Here is a 22334-nt window from a genome sequence, read left to right as displayed (position 1 = left end):
TTTCAAGTCGGATCGCTCTATCGAATATGTTCAGAATCTGTCCGTTCAATAACAACTTGTCAGACATTAACAGATCAAGATGGATATGACAATTCGGGCCGCTCAAATATTTTTAGATAAAGTAACAAGCATAGTATTCTACCAACTCCCGATTGACATAAATATTTCTTAAAATATTAAAAGTCAATCAACTTTTCAAATAAGACCTGAAGCCGTAAAAAGCAAAAAAAACATTTAAAGAGCATTTAATATATTGTACGACCAAAGAAGATTGACAATACCAATATGTCAATACATAATAAATGTAACGTCCAAAAAATTTAAAGGTCCACACGAACGGCCACATGCATGAAGTTATCAAATTTCTTAGGTATTTTAATTAATAATTTTTAATGCATTTAATGCATGATTGTGACATGAATATGTGTTTTATTGCATGGTTTATTAAAGTTTCATGCATAGGTGTTTTTAACAGTTTTTCACGCTTGAACGAGGAACTGAGACCGGCGATAATTAAGAAAGAATATTTTATTAAATAATTAGTTTTAATTATTTAATATATGATGTTAATAATAGAATTTCAATATCTTCTTTTTTACTCAAATATCGATGTGTGACCATTCAAATTGTCTTCTAATGCTTGAGTTATTATACACTCACGCCCAAAAAACTCGAACCACAACCACATAAACGAGCGTAACTCGAGCTCGGCTTGATAAAATTGTCAAACTCGAAATCAGGTTCGAGCTTGGAACGATAAACTTAACAAACAATCCCGAGCTCTTGTACAATAAATAACCACAATTTAATCAACATTCAATGCATCAATAAAAAAAGCCAAAGAAAATTTGTAATATCCGTCCATATGTTTATCAATTCGAAATTTTGGTACAATATAATATCAAAATTTAGGTTTTAGAATTTTAGTAATTGAATTGAGAGCACTCATGTCAGATGTGACATATTGACTTCATATTGATTTCATGTCATAAAATAAATCAAAATAAAAAAAATAAAAACACAAACTAAAATATAAATCTAGAAATAACCAAAGTCCAAAATCACCAATATAAAGATCGAAAAAGCAAAGAAAAAAGGATCCATTAAGTAATTATCCTTGCTACTATCAGTTTTTTTTTTTAAAATATATATACAAGATTTTGTTTTGTACTTTGCTCGAAAATTACATCATACACACAGCACACAATCAATGGTGATACAGGCAGCATAGTCCTCTAAATTAGAGGTTTATGTTATGCTGGTGGATATCGTAAGGGGAATTTTTTTTTTAATATTAATAAAAAAAATTAAATAAAAACTTAATTTATATTTTATATTATACAAGTCTCCTGATGTCAGACAAATCCGGCCCACACTACATATGATGGCGAATCTCTAACAATATTTTATGCAATTAATGTGTTATTCTTAAAAGTAGTTGCTCCAATGAAATGAAAAAGGAATCTTTCTGTCTCCCGCCAAAACCATGCACCCTCGTTTGTCCATACATAATAATATCCAAAAGGGAAACCTATATTTTATTTTGGCGAAGGGGTGAGGTAAATATTTTGATCTGTTTGGATATCATCAGTGCTTTTCCCCAATATTAAAGAAAACCAGCTACGCAGAAATCAACAATGTGCTATTAGATATCAATCCTTTTACACAATTTATGATCTTGCATCAAACAGAATGGTAGATGTGCTTCCAACTCGCTAAACTTTCACAAACATTATGTTAACTTATATAACTAAAAAGTTCACAAGACATGTCAACAATCCCAATTGCTTGTTAGTTTTTCTCACTTTTATTTCCATAACTTAATAGAACTGTCGTGGCTTGCGGAGGCGACCATTCCAGTAAGACGTGACTGTGCCTGAAACGTCTGCTTATTCGTTTTCTTAAAATGCACTAGAATTTTTTTTTTAAAACCTCACATAGCATTCGGCCGAACCATAAAATATTTTTGATATCATTTTAAAATAAAACAACCAACTACTTTACCAAATCTAAAAATAACATTTGAAAAGTATAGCCCATACTATAACTTCTCAAAAATCACTCATAAATAAATTGTCGTAAAAAAAATATCTTTAACATTGCTTAAAATCATGAATCGTAAACTAGTGCGGAAAACTAGCGTAGGTCCTCGGGTTATGTGCACCTTCAGTCTAGTCGGATCAACCATCAAGACCTCCATTAGCATTATCATGATAACCTGCATCCATCACACCTAGTGAGTCTAAAGACTCAACACACCATAATCTTGATAACGAGTAATACGTAATACAGTTAACATATAACAGTGAAAAATACTTGTACTTAAAATATCATTTTCATGAAGATGCATAAACTTAAACTTAAGCATTTTCGTAAACATTTTCATGATGTATTAAAACATTTTCAAAAGACATAAACATATCACTTAAACATATTCATATTCATGTCCATATTCGTATCCATATTCATATTCGTATTCATGTTCATGTTCGTGTTTGTTGAATTCAGATCGTGATTGTGACTCGTATTCTTAAACGTATTGGCGATGGATCCATCTAAAGAAAACCACAGTACTGGGCGGCGGGGGACACCAGCAACACTCTCACCGGTCAACTGGGCCCTTGCCTAAGTATTAACATATCATGGCATTGGAAATATGATCGTCGGGGCTCCCTCTGGGGCCTTTTCCCATAAATGGGCTCCCTCTGGAGCCTTCTCCCCTCACGACATCTCCAATCATATTCATCGTATTCGTATTCGTATCAACGGAAACACGATCGTTAGGCTCCCACTGGGACCATAACCCTCACGATATTTCCAACATATTGCAGTAGTCACAATCCCTTCACGTCCTTCAACATGTTATCATCACTTAATAAAACATGCATATAATATCATTTTTATTTTGAAACCAAGCATGCAACATATCTATTAAATGTCCAATTTAACCCTTAATAATATACGAACATTTAAAAATCATATTTCAACAAATAAAAATTCATAAACATGTTACATATATCATTTAGCATATAAAACAGCAAATAGGGCACTGCCATGACGTTTACTAATTTTTAGGTGTAAAAAAACCGTTTTACCCCTGGACTCGACATTTTACGTTTTAGACTTTTTTCTTGATTTCATGACTCTAATATGTCCCAAATATTTATTTAAGCCTACTAGAATTTTCTCATATTTTTATTTCGCTTAATTCGACGACTTTTAATTTATTCTTTAAATATGACGTATTAATGCTTTTTAATCCCGAATTAAACCAAACTTTCATATAAAATTCCCAAATTAAAAACTTAGACTTATAATAATTATTTAAGCTTAAATCTAATTTTTCTTAATTTTATAAAGCTTAAAACTAGGCGTTTCAATTAACTCATTAATTGGTGTTTCGTGCGGCGATTAAATTCTGAATAAATCCAAAACTCGTTATTTTGATCCCAAATTTTAAACATAACCTTTTTATGATTTATTCTACCCTTCCAAGTCGTGAGCCACCCCCGTGGACCCTTGGATTTAATTTTAGTTCTTAAATTTTCGTTTTTGACACCCTAACAAACGCACCGAGCCATCTCCTAATTTACCCGAGCCACGCCCGAGCCACCTTGAACCAAAACCTAGCCAACTCACCTAGGGACCCTACTGTGCAAGCCCAGCCCCAAAACATGACCCTAACCCGCTCAAAAGGCTCCTAGAACTTGACCCAAAAATCTGTTATGTTGTGTGTGAGCTTCCCTTGCATCTCTAGGACTCCTAGCCCAACTAGGACTCTTCCAGCTAGTTAACCATCGACCCCTCTCGACCCTTACTGACCCTAGACCAGTCCCAGACCAACCCAAGCCTAGCCCAATCCCTGAACCGCGCGCACGAAGCCCCTGAATCAGAAGACACAGGCTGCACGCTGTTGCTTCTTTCCCATGCTGTCGCTGTCCCTTGGCGTGGAGGCTTCTACCCAGGCCACCACCGAGCCCAGCCCTTCCTAACCTTCCCTGGACCACCCTTGGCCACTGTCCAGACCACCTAACCCAGCCCTCAACCGAGCCATCCTCCAAAACTTCTCGGCTGCACCAGAATTCCTCGAGAAGGGGCCTGTCCACCGAGGGCTCTTCAACAGCCCTACTGTGCGAGTCCTAACCCACTAAGACTCTACCAGACCCTCACCCCTGACCCTACTCAAGCCCCAGCCAGCCCTGGACGAGCCCACTTGCACCCATGCCAAAGAACCCAAACCTTAAACCACAAGAAGACCCACGGCCCCTCTTTTCTTTTTCTCGGTTGTTCTTTATTCTTGCCCACGGTTTCCAGCTTTGTGTTATTCACGTTTTCAGTTTATTTGGTGTGTTTTTAGGACCCTAAACTTTGTTTAAAACACCCTTAATACATACCCTAACCATGACAGCCCCTTAACACAAATTAAACATGATTTTTGGATCAAAATTCATGAGTTTAATACCTATATGTGTAATATTCCGAAAATAACAAGAAATTCATGCTTTTCATGCACATAATATTTAAAACGATAATACGATGTGATAGATGAGAAAAAGAGATGTATGACGTGCCTTTGCGTTTTAAACGCACGAACAACCGATGACGACGAAGAACGGGACGCGAACTAGGCTTGAATCCTCCAAAACTTCTTCGAAATTCTCCCAAAAGTGTACTGTATGTGGTGGTGTGTGGTTTGGGAGAGTTTTTGATTTTAAAAAGTGTGTGGCCGTGTGTTTGTGGTTGTTGGGGTAGGATTTTTGAATATTAACTAGTAAATAAAATACTAATCAAACACTAATTACTAGTTAAGCTCATTAATCAAATTAATTAGGCCCAATTAGTCCATTAGTGTTTAATTAAAATATAAAAATTAATTTTGTTAAAAATGAGTTTGTGAATTTATTAGCCGGGTTGTCAAAAAGCTCTTATTTTTGTTGAAAAACCAACACCGATAAAAATTACGTCCCGGCGTATAAAATCACCTCAAAACCCCATATTTTCAAAAATAAGAAAAAGCATCACCCTTAATTTAAATAATTAAAACAAATATTTAATAAAAAGATTTTCTCTTTTTCGGCCCTCGGTCCCCGATCCTCGATCGCAACTCGAATAACCTTTTAAAAATATATTTTAATGCAATCATGCAGAAAATATAATTTTAAACATGCAAATATGCACCACATAATTAATTTATGCAATCAAAGCATTTAATTAAAATACAAAAGAATTTAATAATGCATGCACGTGGTTTGCGTTGACTTTAAATTTTCAGGACGTTACAGTGCCAACTGCCAACGCAGCAATAATGTTCTCGTGAGCAGCAACTATCATGCTTTTGTCTCGGCCATGTTCCACAACTCCAGAGACTACACCAAGTTAAAGAGGGGGAGGGGGAGGGGGTTATTGGAATATAACATTGTCTATGATACATTAAAAATGTCATGCATAATGTCTAAAGAAAATGCAAAAATTCCGCCCCTCTCACAATTCCTGGGTCCACCCTTGTTGGAGGAATCCAAGATTTTAGGAAAGGATTCTAGTATTCCTTTTTCCAGTGGGACGAATTGAATCTAATGTGCACATTCTGAGTCCAGATCCTAGGTCATTGTTCAGTATGAATTTATGTACAATTTACATGATCTTGTCAAAAGCTTAAGTCCTGACACTAGACGTTGAGTTTATCACCAAGAAATTAGATAATAAATTACGAAACTTAGATGTGGGATCAGTTGGCAGGAAAACATATGTTGTCACCAAAAGGCGGCTCATCAGACAAAACACAAAAGTGAGGACACGATTGACATCCACAAACATAGTCTGATTAAAATGATTATCATTAGTGACTCTGTGTGTGTGTGTGTGTGTGAGAGAGAGAGAGAGAGAGAGAGGTTATCGCCTTACTCGCAGTCCGCCAACGACCAAGAGGGCTGTATAGTTTGGGTGAAAAACACATGAATGGAACTGATTTCCATTTGAATTGAGTTCATGAATGCACTCTCCAGAGGCCAATGACCAAACTTTAATGCTGTCCTCACTAACAGAAGCCAGCAGACCATTAAGATCCCAACACAGGTAGTTCACAACACCAGAATGCCCCTAATGAATCACAAAAAAAACTTTCACGACAGAACAAAGACATTCACAGCATAACCTTAAAATAAACATGTCAGAATGCATACAAACCTGGAAAGAGTGTGTTTGTCTGTCATTTTCAACATCAAATATGGAAACCATCTTATCCGATGCTGCTGCTAATAGTTGTCCGCTTATTGGTTGAAATCGAACTTGTGCACTGCCTCCTTGCTGTGACAATCAAGACAGGCAAAACTAAAATGGTGCAAACCAATTTTGAAGAAAAAAATAGTATTTATGGTAGGAAAATAAAATTCAAATATGGCTATTCTACGACAAACCTTTGAAATATGAGTGCATGAAAATGGACTGACATTCCAATAGCGAATTTCATTAGTACTATCACAGAAACAAAAAAGGTCATTCTTCTTAGGATGGAAATCCAGGGACATGACATGGGAAGGATGCCCAGTGTAAGCATTCAAGCAGTAGCTTGGCTGTACAAAAGATTGAAGTAAAGTAAATAATTACAGTTGCAAAATGCAATACATGCTTTTTTAATATAATGGAAACTCGATTCAGCATACTCCGGCAGAAAAAATTTCGAAGGTGAAAGTAACTGAGAAATAAATGACATGCAAGTGTGATAAAGCATATCTCATGGTTTTCGTCGCACCAAGTTCATTCAATAGTATAAACTTATAGACAAGTGAAGGCAAGAGGGATTAATACATTAGCTGCATCCCACAATCTCACAGACTTATCGAATGAAGCTGTTGCAAGTTGAGTAGAGTTTGGCCTGAAGCGGACGTCTGTAATTAAGTGCTGATGTTCTTCTGGCGTGCTCTCTGTATGCAGGGTATCCATGTTCCAAAGGACAGCCTAATGCAAGTAATAACAGATGTATCATTAAAATATAATTGAAATATTATGTATGTGGTGCACTAACACTTTGTGTTATATTGAAAATCAAGAGACGTAATGCAATGACACACAACAATAGAAGACAGCAAGTGGTGTGCAATAACATTTTGTGTTATACAGCCCCATGAACACTGGACGACAGGATTATACCTTTTTGTCATGCCCAGCACTGGCTAACAACTTCCCATCAGAGGAGAAATGGCAACAGGTCACCTTATTCCTAGTCCGAAAACAACTAACTTCCCCAAATGTAAAACCTGAGAGTAAGCTGTAAATGATGAAATTGATATTCATCACAAAATACATTTAACCAAACAGCAGATTCAAACATGGTACATTTTATGTGAGCACCTTTTGAGGTCTCTGTTTTGTGCACATTCAGGGTTTGTTTCAAAGAGCTATATAAATTTCCATCTCCTCCATCATTTGATAAAAACGACTCGACATTATCTTCAAGGGAACCAATGTCTCCAAAATTCTCCAAGTCATCCTTAGAAAGATAAGAAACTATGAATTAAATGGCAACGTAGCGCATAGTCCTCATCAGACTCATCGAATTTCACAAGTTAATCCATAATACCAGCTCAATACTAGAAAGCTGAAACATCTTTATGTGACCAAAAAGCTTTGGCACAATCATATGAAAATATCAATTGGATACTCAAAACAGTTAGTCACACAAGAATAGCATAGCTAAGTACAACGATCTTAAAGTAGGTACCCAACAAGTCAAGTGTAGTCTCGAGCTTTATTGAATCTTATGTTAAATACAATATTTATTTTAATAATATTTTACATTTTATTCATTCTGTCATTTGTTTTATCTGTATAACCATTCATGTTTGCATAGATAAAACTTTGAATATACTAGGTACAATGAGCTCGTACATATGATGACAATCATGAAACATATTTAAAAGTTACTATATATTCTAAACATTTTCCCAGTTGATTAAGCTAACTAAAATAAGGATAAAAGTCGACCGATTTTGAGACTAACATCTTTGATTTTGTGTACTACGTTTTATTAGCAGGAACATAGAGATGTTCAATCATAAAATATGAGTGCTTATCAAAAAGCTCGTGAGCATGGACATGATCATACCGAGCGAGTTGTTTACAAAAATACTACTTCTGTCTCTCCCATCCTCATTTGACAATTTTGTAGTGAATTTCAATATGAATAAGCTCGAGGCCAGCCTTGAAGTGTTGGTCAACATGCTTACGACTTATGAAACCACCATAAAGAAAGAAAAATCCGTTCTTCTAGTGGAATCTTTGTCTGGGATGAAGAAAGCCCCACTAAATAAGGGAAAGAAGCGTTTTGGCTCTTCCAAGAAGAACAAATCCAACAAGAAGCGAGCTCCGAAGAACAAAAGAAATAAACCATGCACATTATAACACACTAGACATATTTCTCAAAGAAAAAAGATTCACACGCTAGTAAGTGAGGACATGTTTGACTTGTGAGACATTAACTCTCTTCCTACATGCAAGTAATGCCCGAAAGGAAAATGACCAAAGGAACGTGGTCAATGAGTTGATGCATAGAATGAGATTGAGTAGGGTAAGCTTGTATAAGGAACATGTGTTGTCTCGAATAACATGAGTTGTGAACCCACGACTAACTCTACCCCGAACCATTGATGGTCACACAATTATTGAATTCTGTGTTCTTGTTGAGATAGTCAAATTCAAGAATAGAATTTGGTGATTGAACTTTGATGGATATCAAACGTTTGGCTTGTAAAAGAGTTTGTAAGTGGATTCCACATTTGAAAGTTTTAAGAGTTAGCATGGCTGCTAAAGTTTGCTAAAATTGTGAGAAGAGTGCAACTACTTGAATTTTGTGAAAGTGTTCAAAAAATGAGAATTATAAAAAAATTTAGTCTGTGGATAGTTGACTTTGACCAGTTGACTTTTGACTCAGTAGTTTCGAAAAGTTGGACTTCACATCATTATAACGAGCTGTTTACAATCATCACGTCAATTATATCTAATCGTCAATCGGGATTGTGATGATACCACGATCATGAATTGTTTGATTAATACGCTTCGAATATCCAATAGAAACACTAACTAATAGAAGTTACAGTCTATCATAACACTCGGTATGAGTTTTGACTAGTAAGTGTCCTAATTGCTCAAATTTGTCTAGGATTCTGAAGATCCATGTTAGATTTATTATTATTAAGTCTAGAGTTTAGACATAATAATATATACACAACACACAAGTTGCAAAATACAATACTATAAGATTGGAAATTTTTTTCTCCTATCTCTTACTCTAAAACTCGGCCACCTTGTTTCTTGAAGAAGAAAATAGGCCGACATCTCGAGACGCCATCGTACCGTCGCCGCACCACGGTGAGACCGCCGGTGCTGCCGTCGTCTTCTTTTCTTTTCTCAACGCAAGAAATCTTCTAGTTTTTAAAGTACAATCTAGAAGATGAACAAAACAATAAACCATGGACTTAATATTGGCCATGGAACAGAGAAGTTTTCCTAAGAGCTATCTCCATTAATCCTGAAATAGTTGATGTCAAATGATTGGTTCACTAAAGTTAACAATCGATAAAAAACTTATTGTTGGATTGAAACCATAAGAATAACAAAGCTATTTTTGTAAGATGAAAATAAAATTTTTAAACTTCCGCAACACTTTGGGCCCGAGAAAACGATACATATACAAACATACAATTTGTTGTTCAATGTGGCAGAATCAATATTATGCCTGCTACAAAATTTGTAGGTCAACCAGAAGGTTATGGAAGAAATATTAAAAATACGGAAATGAAGCCTACAAGAAAGATCTGGACTTACAAGTTGATTTGTAGATGATGCAATTCCACCAGTACCATCTGCACCATACATCATCATGCTCTTGGACACGTTGGCATGCTGAAGGCTACTTGCAGTAGTTATACCATCACCAGGTGTGTGTGTGTTGATTGTGGTGAGCCAGGAGAGGGTCCTACCGTATTTCCAGTACCAGTACTGTTGGCACGCCCTGATGAAGAGTGTTGTTTTCTTTTCCTGTTATTCTGTTTCATGTTAAAGAACATGTCATATGCTTTCTAATCTCAACCAAAATCAAGGATCGCTAAGCCTATGAAAGAGTCAGTACAAGGTGATAGTATTTGTTATGTGTACAGCTATATAATCAGCAAATAGAAGCACATATTGTAAAGTTTATCATTGGTCATCCAACAAACTTTCATCAACTTTACAATAAAGAATTAACCTGTTTCAATTGCTGCTGGTGTTGCTGATCCTGTTGTTGAGAGGAAGACTGCTGCAATTGGGTCATTTTCATCTGTTCATAAATAAGGAATTTAATAGCAAGGACAATGCTGGTGGAAAACTATCACCTAAATTAGCATACCACTACTCCTCTTTAGGCTTTACGAGACACATCCAATGGAAGAAGTGTAAAAGAGTCAAGTATCTGTCCACCAATTAAGCAGAACTGACCTAAACTTGCATATTCATCAGAAACAAGTTCATGAATAAAATAATTCCACATTCGTCTAGCGTAAGAAAAGGACTGGGGGATGCCCGATGAAGCAGGTATCATTTTAAACAAAAACTTTTAAGAGCAAGAACATCTACATTAGCCACAGAAAACACCTGAGTATTTGACATAGTAACTGGAAATAAAGGGCAGGGAGAAGAATCGGGATAGAATTTTAAGAAGCATAGTTAGTTGGCTGTTACATATTGGTCCTCTTAGGTGAAATTATTAAAACGGTTTTTAGGTCTTGTACCAAGAAATATGATTCTTTCAACCTGTATCTTTTTCCTTTCACTACTAAAATCTTGTGTGAGACAACCTCAACCGAAAGATTCCAGACTCGAAGAAAACGCGAGCCGACTTCAAGTGTCGAGTACAACCATATATTTTCAATGTGGTAAATTTGAGCCAATGATCATCAAACTCTATAATATTTGAGTCCCAGTCAGCCTCAGATAAGCTCACAAAGTCCAATTGTTTAACCTATTTATATGGGCATGAATGATAGCTTGGGTTTACTTTAATTCTAATATAGCAGCAGATATATTTTCACGAACAGAACATGGCTAGCAAGCAAAAGAATGTTAAACCAATGACCATTTTACCTAAATGGTTACAGCACACATTGATATTTTGGGATCACATGCATGAATATAAGCCAACCATCATGATTTTCAAAGATTATAACCTTTGGTGAATTTGTTTGTGCTGGAGAGCAAATAGATCCATCATTTCTCGGAGTTTGATCTTTTACATTAAAATTACCCCTCGGTAACCCTCCAAAACCATAATTAGTAGAATTTCCAAGGTTGCCTTGTGCCTGTGCTTGTGCTAGAGCCTGCTGTTGTTGTCAAGCAAAAAGAAACTGATTCTGATTCTGTACACTTGGTTTTTGTACTTGTAAACCCATACTCGGCCGCAATTGATCGATTCCCTACATGTTATGATAAACATAATTTCTACAATGTAAAACTAGTCCTTAAAACAATGACAGACAAATAAGCTACAACACACTCACAGTCAGCGGCCAGCCCTCCAATGGTAGACCAGTGACACCTTGATTCAAACCTGAAACAAAATGATTTCTCAATCAAATGATCAGACAGAATCATCATGAAAAGTTTCTCTTGGGGAATTTCAAGTGCCTTCGCATCATCATATGCTGTAATATAATAGACAATTTTTTGCTATTTTTGGAAATGGTGATGGAATGGTCTCTCTTTAGGCACCGGTAATGAATTTGTTATAGTATGTCGCAAGTCAAAAGAACATCTCTAACCCAATTTTATGATTCAAGGAATGGTATCTATTGCATTTGATTCTCAATCAAATGATCACACAGAATCATCATGAAAATTTTCTCTTAGGATAATTGCAAGTGTTTTTGCATCATTAGATGCTGCAATCTACGCGACAAATTTTCGCATCATTCCTAGACAAAAGTCCAAAGAGAAGAGTCAACAGTAGAATTCATATATCCAGACCGACAAACATGTTTTATTCACTGCGATTTTAATCCATCATGCCTGAAAATAGTCATTATCAAATTGATTTACCAATGCCCGTAACCTGATTATTTTAAACACCAACATCTGTGCAGCAATAACCATTGCCACAAACAACAAAAAATAGCGTAACACACTCTGAGAAGAATACCTAGCTTGTAGAACATTCAGAACTATTACCTGCACCACCAAGTCCAGATTTTGACTGCAGAATCGCTTGACCATATATGGATGATGGATCCATGGGCAGAGACTTTTGAGTTGCAACCAAGTTAACTTCCGTTTTAATGTCCTGGAAACACAAAAAGCTACAAGGTTGAGCACATTAAGTTAAGAAAGTAAAAGGGATCAAAACAAAACGGGCCCAACAAGAAAAGATGGTTTAGTAATTACAGGGGCCAGTTGAGGACGGCCTTGAAGTTGCTGCAAGGCTGCAGCAATGCTCCCAGAATTACCTTGTACCAGTTGTCTGAATCAACCGCTTGGAAAAGAAAATAAGGATCCAATGGGACAGTACAAAAACAATTTAAAAACGTGAAATTTAAGAGGTCATATATGGCATTACCCTTGTTGATTTGAAGCTGACTTCAGAAGTACCATCCTATTTGAATCAATCAGTCCAGGTGATGTCTCGGAATCCATAGAATGGGGATGTTTCATCTGTTCTTCATACATTTTCATAGCCAATACACTGGCAGATGGCTGTCCTATCATCCCTTCAGAGTTCATTGGACCGCCGAGGGGAGGATGATTAGGATCCCTTCGCTGTAATTGGGCTTGGGCATTGCGCTGCTGCATGAGCTGCAATTGATGCATTTGCAACTGTTGTTGCTGCTCCCTTGTTTTGATTTGCTGAGTCTGACATGCAATGGAAATGTTATTGTACGTATATCCATAACATGGATAGCAATACCGAAAGCTAAGGCACCAAGAAAAAATTTGCAAAATCATGAGAAACCTCTATGTAGGCAGCTGCTGCCTCTGAGTGCTTCTCGTTTGTTCTTGCAATGAATATTTCCCAAAATACAGACCACCACTCGAAAAGAAATCCTCCTGGGGCATCAATGGGTAAGAGTAGCAGCCAAATAAAAAAGATAAGAAGAAAAATTAGACAATCTCTTAAACAGAAGTAAACCAAATTACATAATGGAAGATAAAAAAAAATCTTACCTACAGGATCTGTAGCAACTTTTCCCTCTGTCATGAAAGCTTTGGCAGAATTGAGCAATTTTCTTTTCAATAAATAATCATGAATGTAGACATCAAGCCTGGCAAAAAGAATAAACGAAAAGATAATACGTAAGTTTCCTTTCTGAATTCAGCCAGAACTGGAAAAAATAAAGAAAACACCCAAAAAAAATAATTTATTTACATCTTATCAGCTTCCCAATTACTCTGCGCCATGATTGATACTCAACCCGAATCCAAATAACTCTGCACGGTCACACTCTGCCCGCAAAAATCGATTCAGATTAAGTTTACGAAATTTAACAACAAAAAACCGTCACTCAAAGAGCAGATTGTTTGTTAAAAATAAATTACAAGGCTTAAATAAACCCCAAACTAGATTTTTTTTTTCGAAGTAACTTTTTTTGTTTGACAAAATAAATGTAGTCTTGGATTTACCGCTTTTAAGATATCAGTTCATACATTGACGATCCATGCAAAACACCAGACGAAAAACCTAATTCCAGGAAGTTCACAACAAAAACCGCTAAATCAGCCAAATTCACCTGGTTGAAAAAGGTTCTTAACAAAAAAAAATGGAATTTCACCCAGCTCCGTGCACTTTGTTCCTAAATTCACTTGAGAATCGACAAATTCTTAAAATTCCTCAAAGTTCTCCCCTTAGCAACTCGGATGCAGAGTTCTTACCAATGTCCTCCCCGCGATCGCGATCTTAGATTAAATCAATTAACGCCGCAAGTATTTCAAGACAATTACAAAGATACAAGACCATCACCGTTGTGATTTTTCTCAACAATTAGTATCCGAATTCACCAATCTTCCGAAAAAAAAAGAATTTTTTTTTATGAATTCCAGTGAAGAACGAAGCTCAGTTTACAGAATGAATGAGCGTAGAGAGAAGATCAATACCGGCGACCCGAAAGCCAAAAAAATAGCTGGAAAAGTGGTCAGGTAGGGTCGTAGGTAGGGATGTAAGCCTCAGGTTTGGGGTTTGTTTCACCCTACCCGTGCAGGCAGTACCTGCACGGGCAATGAACGGCCCGAATCACTCCACATGAGTGATCCGGGTCCACCTCCATGTAAAAAAAATATATATTGACTCGGAAAAATTTGAGCCGTTGGATCGACCTCTGCGAGCAGTGCCTGCAGGGGTAGGGTCGACCAAACCCAGGTTTGGGTGGTGCTGTGTCACATTTCTGAATTTGGTTAATTAATTAATTAAGCTGAGGGGTAATGGTAGGGATGTAAATGAGCCGAGCTGTTCGCGAGTTTTTCGGATCTCGGCTCGTTAAAAAGCTCGTTCGGGCTCGTTCGTTAAGCTTATCGAGCCGAGCCTGAGCCTTATTTTGGGCTCGACAATTTTGTTGAGCCGAGCTTGAGATTAATGATGTTCGGCTCGTTAGCTCGTGAACATGTTCGATAATAGGTTCGTGAGCTCAAAATTGAGCTCGGCTCGTTTAGCTGGCTCGTGAGCTCGAGCTCGAGCTCGGCTCGTTTAAGTGGTTCACGAGCTCGGGTTCGAGCTTGGCTCGTTTAGGTAGATCGTGAGCTCGAATTTGAGATAATTAATGAGTTATAATATTAAAATAATTATGTATGATAAATAATAATAAATTAAAAATTAAAAATCTATACATATTATAAAAGTGTGAATTAAGGTCAAAGTTATTTTGTTTTTATTTGCTTGTAGATGAAGTGAACATATATTTTTCACAAAATATTAAATTGAATATGATTTGTTTTATTTTGTAAATCTATAATCTTTTGAATGAGTTATATATGCAAGAAGTTTCTCAAAAAAAATTAATATATACAAATTTAATATTTCCAATAATATAGTATGAAATATAAAAAAAATTATGTTATCTTAATTTTAAATTTTTGTATTTAAATAACATATTGCATAAATATGTTATATCATTAAAGAGTTGAACATTTTTTGATAAATATAATAAAATATTAATCAAATCATATTTTGTCAGTTGTCTACAAGATAGAATAACCAAAATTCATTGATTTTATTTGCTTGTAGATTAAGTTAAAATATTTACAAAAAATAAATATAATTTGTAGAATACTGAAATAACAAAATTCTTTGATTTTATTTGCTTGATGAAACAAATTTTTTTCTACAAAACACTTAATTGTGTGGAGATTTGTAGAGGCATCAAATAGAGAAGAATATACATTTCTTCTCATAAGATTTGCTAATAAAGATGGCGAGAATATTGTTTTTCAAAGAGAAGAAAAAATTGATGACAAAAAAAATCGTGAAAGCAATATAAATTGAAAATATAAAAGAAGAAAAAATTTGACGCAATAATTTAATTTAAAGTTTAGAATATATTATGTATATTATATTTTTATTTTTCATAAATCAATAACACGTGATAAAATAAGTGGTCAACGTTATGTATTATACTTTTTTCTTCTCTCAAATTTAATTTTAATACCTATTGTGATATCAATTTTATATTATATTTTCTCCAATGTCTAATTTATACAAAATTATAATATTTATTACTAATATGTTTTTCAACAATTATTAATTTATTTAGATTGTGCTTGGATAAATTGATTTCAAATTTATGGATTAGAATTATAATTTTATTTTTAACAATGAAACAATATATCAAATATTGAATCTACACATTACTTATTTACATATTATTATTTATATAAAGTAGAATAAATTTCAAATAACATTATTATTTGGTGGACTTGAACAATATCATAACTAACATGAAATACTACTATATAAACATGAAATGAGTGGATTTGAAGTTTATGATGTTACATCTCTAAATAACAAAAATACATTTGAATGTATTGAAATCCATGGATTTGAAATCCTTCCAATCAAGAATAACCTTAGATTTATAACACATAAATTTTTTAAACAAATATCTTTTGCAATCATTTTATAATACATATAGTATAAATTATATTACATTGAATTTCCTACGGATAATGTTAAAGGTACAACTAATATATAGTACTGCGATATTTACAACAATTATATCGTGAGATTTTGTTATTATCTAATGAAATTTTATATTTAATTTATCATGAGATTTTGATAAATGAAATTTCTATTGATTTTTTTTAATTGTAAGAATTATTGTACAAATTTGGTTGCACATAGCATTACTCATTTCTATTGACTAATATAGCATGAAATCATTAATATATAATTTTTTTGTAAATTAATCTCTTCTGATCTCATTTCTTTAAGAACAATTATTGATAATAGGGATGTATTTTCAAGTGCGTCGCACGTATCTTTACCTAGTTATATTAAAAATGTGAATGTTATGGCAATAATCACTAGTAGGAAAATCGAATTTTATTTCGACAGGCTTTACTTCGGCAATAATAAATTACGAAGTAATACATTACCAATAACTTCAGTAATAACACAAGCAATGTAAAATAATATATTTTACTTTGGATGTTTAAAAACACGGGTTTCACTATATTTTTTTTATTATATTTTACTTCGGTATATCAATGTTGACGAAGTAAAAAAATAAGAAAAATAATTTCATGCTGAAGTAATAAGATGAACCGCACAGATTAACAAAGGAAACTAAACTATACTGAACATTTAGCGACGGTTTGTCGCTTAAAAACCGTCGCCGATTTAATCAGCTACGGTGTGTCGCTTAAAAACCGTCGCTGATTTAATCAGCGACGGTGTTTCAAAAAGCCGTCGCTAAATGTTCGAGCCGAGCTCGAACCGAGCCCGAGCTTCATAACTTCCGAACGAGCCGAGCCCGAGCCGAGAAAATAGTTGAATGAGCCGAGCCCGAGCCTGATACTGTTTGGCTCGGCTCGGCTCATTTACATCCCTAAGTAATGGGATCTAATAATTTCAGGTTTGTATAAAAGTATCATGGTACATTATCATAATTCTAAAATCGACCTTTTGGCATGAATATATTACAACTTATATATGATTTCGATCCAGATTTCTATCAATTTTAGTTTTGATTTTGTAATAGAATCCGAGTAATAGTTTCTATTTCGATTTTCATTGATTGTTCGAATTTCATATTACAATTCATCTGTTATGACCAAACGTGGATTTAAATAAAACTTGTGTATACATATTCAAACACACAATTAAATAACATGTTGATCTTAGGCTCAACTATTGAAAACATCCTCAATTATTCTAATATTTTTTTAATACAAAATTTTTTATATAATAATGATTTATGAACTACCGCAAACTTTAGTCCAACACCCATCTCATAAAAGCCGAGCCTCGATTAAAGGCTAGGTGTGGGTATCTGGTGGAGCCTGGGGCCAGGTTTGGTTAAGCTAGTAGCGAGGCATGTTAAATATCGAACAGCTAGCCCTTCAGTGAAGTAGATGAAAAAGGTGGACAAGTCAGTCGGATGCTGAGAGTGTGTGCTGTCACATGTTCGAGCTTTAGTATAGGTCTCATTTTCACACATTTCAGAGAAAATATATTAATTAAAATATCTACTTATAATAAATCCAAAGATGTCATTTCTCACTCGGATATTTAATTTTTACTTTTTTTTTGTTTTTTGAAAATTACATTTTGTATGTATCAAAGGTTATAAATATGCTAATAATTTGTGGGTTATATATTTTTAGTTTATTCAAATAATATTTTAATTAAAATTGGTAATACTACCAAGAAAATGGTAGTTCATATTGATCAATTTATACTAGATTAATGTTAATTACACTGCAATTTTGTTTCATTTTATTTACAGAATTAAAAACATTTTAGGTATATAATAATAATTTATAAATAAAAGGTAAGGCATTAAATACGAATGATTGAAGAGAGACAGTTGAATGAATGTGGGAACAGAATAATCCCAAACAATACAACACTCTATAGACTTGCTTTTGACAGCATGCTATCTATACGAGGATACTTGTACAAATGGATTCTCAGATAGGAGGTTTCTCATGTGCTAACAGAAATTACCAAAGTAGAAGCATCAGTTTCAACAATTCAATCCTTGAACATCGAAACAAGCTAAAGGCAACCACATTATTATTATGTTCGAGTATCTTTTTCTCGCATCTAAAACACAGCAGAAGTTTTAAATTTTTAGTTTTGGCACTCGAAACTTATATTGTGCGTCGTATGAATTTAAACATCCATATGGTGTTTAGAATTATTGTCTTCGCGTACGTAACGCTGGACACCAAGCTATACCGGATTTTAAACGGAGATAGTCATTCTTGTATATCCCTTCGAACGAATCTCCCACCTTTGATCGTCAAATTAAGTCCACGATTAGATACTATATTCCTTGTTTGGATTGCTCTAGAAATAACAAACAATTTCTTCATTGAGACTATGACACATGAATTTCAGAAATCTGGAGTTGCTGCGACGACAGCGGACGACGACGCGGTGGAAGACTCAAATTTTTCTTCCAAAATTTTCAAGTGGCCGAGAGGTTGTTTTTGTGAGAAGAGAATTTTGTGTTGTGTATTTTATGTTGTGTGTAAAACTCATCTGTTATCAAACTTCGATAGCATATTTATTTAAAATACACAAGTCCTACCTTATTGTCCTCAGGATTCTTAATTTTCATTAATTAAAATTCTCATATTATTATTATATCATGTATTAGTCAAGTTTTGACAATGCATGATATATTTATCTTATATACATATCTTTATATCTCTATATAAAATAGTACATATATTAATACATTTACACATGTACAAATAATATAGATATAGACACTAATAAGATCGGTTGATTAAATTAGAATGTTCAGAAGGGGGTAGGATAAACACTTGGGCTTTTTGAAATCTTTTTAAGTATGAATCGATCTTTTATTTGACTAATTCTGAAATTTTGTTTCTCGATATAAATAAGTCAACTAATAATAGTGTGGAAATAGACCGAAATATATATTGAATAATGAGTGTATGGTATTGCAAAAGTGACTAGATAAAGAACTGGAACATAAGAATTTTATGGATGTTCAAAGTCTTCTAATGCTCCTACGTCACCCCTTCTATCTCAAGGATATGTTTTTCACTAAAAGACTTTGATACATTACAACAGATTGTAATAATACACTTCAATTGGACTTATACACTGCCAAACTAAAATTCTTAGTTTTCAAATTCCTTACAACAAATTACTGATTCGCTCTTAACAAGTAACCTGAATGCTACAAATAAATAAAATGAAAATAAGAGCATAAGTTTGCGATTTGTAGATTTAGAGAATGCTCGAAGAAAGTATCACAGCTGATTGATGATCGACGATAATGTTCAGTATGCTCACCAACCTTCTTCAACTGAGTTGATCAGTTATATATAGTCTTTGATCTCAACTGTCATATTAAATGCATTTAATGACAAATATCCGTTGAATCATCGTTTAGTTCAAGATGTTGACTTTATTTGACAGTTGTACGAAATATCAGACTGTTTTGCTCTGTTACATCTGTTTTGATTTTGTACGAACTGTCAGTCTGTCAGCTGATACTACAACTGATGTCGTGGCTAACTGATCAAGAGTCAACTGATGGGCGAATCAATTCAGCTGGACATTTTCAGTTCAAACTGATGTCATTTCAGTCTACTTCAGCTAGCTGATATGTCATTTTCAGGAAAGTTTTTTTAATTGATTTTGAAAGAGATAATTACAGATTCTTACATACATTTCAAAATGAAAAAAATACAGATGTCCAATAGATTGTCAACTGAATTAAGACACTTGATCATTTCTTGGACTTCTTCTCAGCTGGCCCTTTGTCAATTGGTTTGTCTGGTTCGCTCTTTTTCTTGCTGCTAGTCCCTACTGCTGTTGTTTCCCCCTTTTTTGTCAACAACTGCTGATCTAGCGAGGAAAAGAATTGCTGAACTGACTTGAGCAGATACTCCAGCTAGCTGATATTGTACTAAGTCAATTTTCTTTGAGAGACTTTTGTGTACAAAATCAATCCTGTTGCTGAGTAGTTCCTAGGAGGAGAGTAGAATAAGGATTGTAACTGTTTCTCTTTTCATTTTCTCAACTATTTCAAAGAGATCAGCTACATCCTTCGTCAGTTTCTTCAAGTCTTGCATCGTGTGATCTTTTAGGGTATCTAGACACAAATAATATAGCAGCTGAGTAGATTTGACTTTAGAGATACTGGAACCAAGATTTGTCAGTTCTGATAAAATACTGTCCAGCATCACATCAGCTGCTAGTTGAAGTTCAAGGGATAAATCTTCAGTGTGAACTTTTTCTTTTCCTTTTTTCCTTTGGTGTAAATTCCACTACTGCAAGATGATTTGGAGCAGCATCTTGGTCTATATCTTCTGCCATTTCTGCCACTATCTCTTCTTGAACTGATATTCTGTGAGGCTAATTGTAATAGCCAAGCCTGGTGTATGGTACGGTCTAAGTTTTCGTATGGTTATGGATTAATTGATTAAGTTTAAGTTTGAGTTTGATTTAGATGTTAAGAGTTGTAATTAAGGGTTATAATATGGTTGGTTATCATTATTTTGTGGCATTGTTGACGTTCATTGATGGTGGTTGTTTTGTATCAGCGTTGCGGTTCGTTTTTAGTTGCTTTAAAGCTTGTTTTTGCCGTGACATGGCCGCACCCGCGCTCAGTACAGGACCGCACCCGTGGTCGTAATTCATGATTTTGATGGGAGGGCCGAAGACACACCGCACCCGCGGTGTTAAGTGTACCGCACCCGCGGTGTAAGCAGCGCACCCGCGGTGATCTTAGGACCACACCCGCGGTCGTCAGTCTTGGGATTTTGAGTGGATGGCCGTGAGCATAGCGAACCCGCGGTCGCGCACAGTGAAGTCGTGTTTCGAGATTTTAAGTGCTTAAATGGATGAGTTGGCTTACTTTCCCTCATTTCTTTTCCCTCATTTCTCGATTTCAACTCTTGGGAAGACTAGGGATCCTTCATTTCTTCCTTTCTTTTCTTTAATTCAAGCTCTTAGTTGGTGATTGGTGTTGAGATCAAAGTTCTTCTTGGTTCTAGGAAGCTAAGGTAAGCTTTTGGTATGATTATTCTTGGTTTTGGGCTGAGAGATGATATGAGTTTGTTGATTTTGTTGGTTTTATGGATTAATTGACATGGGTTTTTGATTATTGGGTTATTGATGGTGTTATTTATGAGTTATTGTGTAGGATTGCTATCAAAGGATTAGAATCAAGAGATTTCAAGTGATTGTAAGTGGAATCTCATTTATTGTGCTCACATGATAATATATGTATGGTATTTCAATGGTTTTAATGTGTTATTCCCTTCATTCGATTCATGTTTATGTATTGATACACTTGTTATGTATATTGGAGGCATTTTTATGTCTCAATTATTGAAAAGGGAATACAAGAGAAAAGAGTATGCAAAGTGTTTGATAAATTGCCCAAGAGAGATTTCAAATGTTTTATGGATTGATAGATACATAGTCAGAGATTGCATGCAATTAGTTGATCAACGACCATAGGCTTATATCCCTCAGAGTTGTCGATTTATATCGATGGGATATATGTAAGGGACAGAGATACTATATAGATGTCAATCCATACCAGAGAAAAGAGAAATACCATCGTTATTATTATTCATGCTATGATATTCATATTTCAGAGTTGATGATATTTAGCGTTTTTAAAGCCATGTTTTCAGAGTATGCTATGTACATTGCTATGTAAGAGTTTCACTTGCTGAGTTTTATACTAATTTCAGTCATTTCATGTGATGCAGATAAGAGCGACGGACCAGGACGTTGATTGGAGTCGGGGTCATATGAATAGAGAGATGGAAGGGAGATGATATTTTGATGGCATCTTTGGACATGATCATAGGAATGATATTTTATGTTTTTGTTATATCATTTGAATGATCATGTATTTATTTTGGTTGTAAATATTTTATGGTAATGCATTTTGAATCCTTCCTCTCTTCAAGTAAAAATTTTAAATTCCGCTGTATTTTATTTAAAACGGGTCAAGGTGTCACATTTAGTGGTATCAGAGCACCGTTCTTCGGACCAATGCATATGACTTCGTCTACTTTCAACTGTCCGGGGTATGTCTTCTTCTACATCTATTCATTGTTATTTATTGATTTGTATTTTGTGAGCATATTGTAGAGTATGCCTC

General features: G+C 34.8%; 1 pseudogene; it reads right to left on the bottom strand.

Annotated features, from left to right (window-relative positions):
- Positions 1–5253: 5253 nt before the first annotated feature.
- Positions 5254–14107, bottom strand: LOC140841316 (transcriptional corepressor LEUNIG_HOMOLOG-like; annotated as a pseudogene).
- Between the last annotated feature and the right edge of the window lie 8227 nt (positions 14108–22334).

This window comes from Primulina eburnea, chromosome 9 (genome assembly GCF_022965805.1).
Source record: "Primulina eburnea isolate SZY01 chromosome 9, ASM2296580v1, whole genome shotgun sequence".
NCBI classification, from domain to species: Eukaryota; Viridiplantae; Streptophyta; class Magnoliopsida; order Lamiales; family Gesneriaceae; genus Primulina; species Primulina eburnea.
Note: the sequence above shows the minus strand (reverse complement) of the source record. Positions and strands in the feature narration are given on the sequence as shown.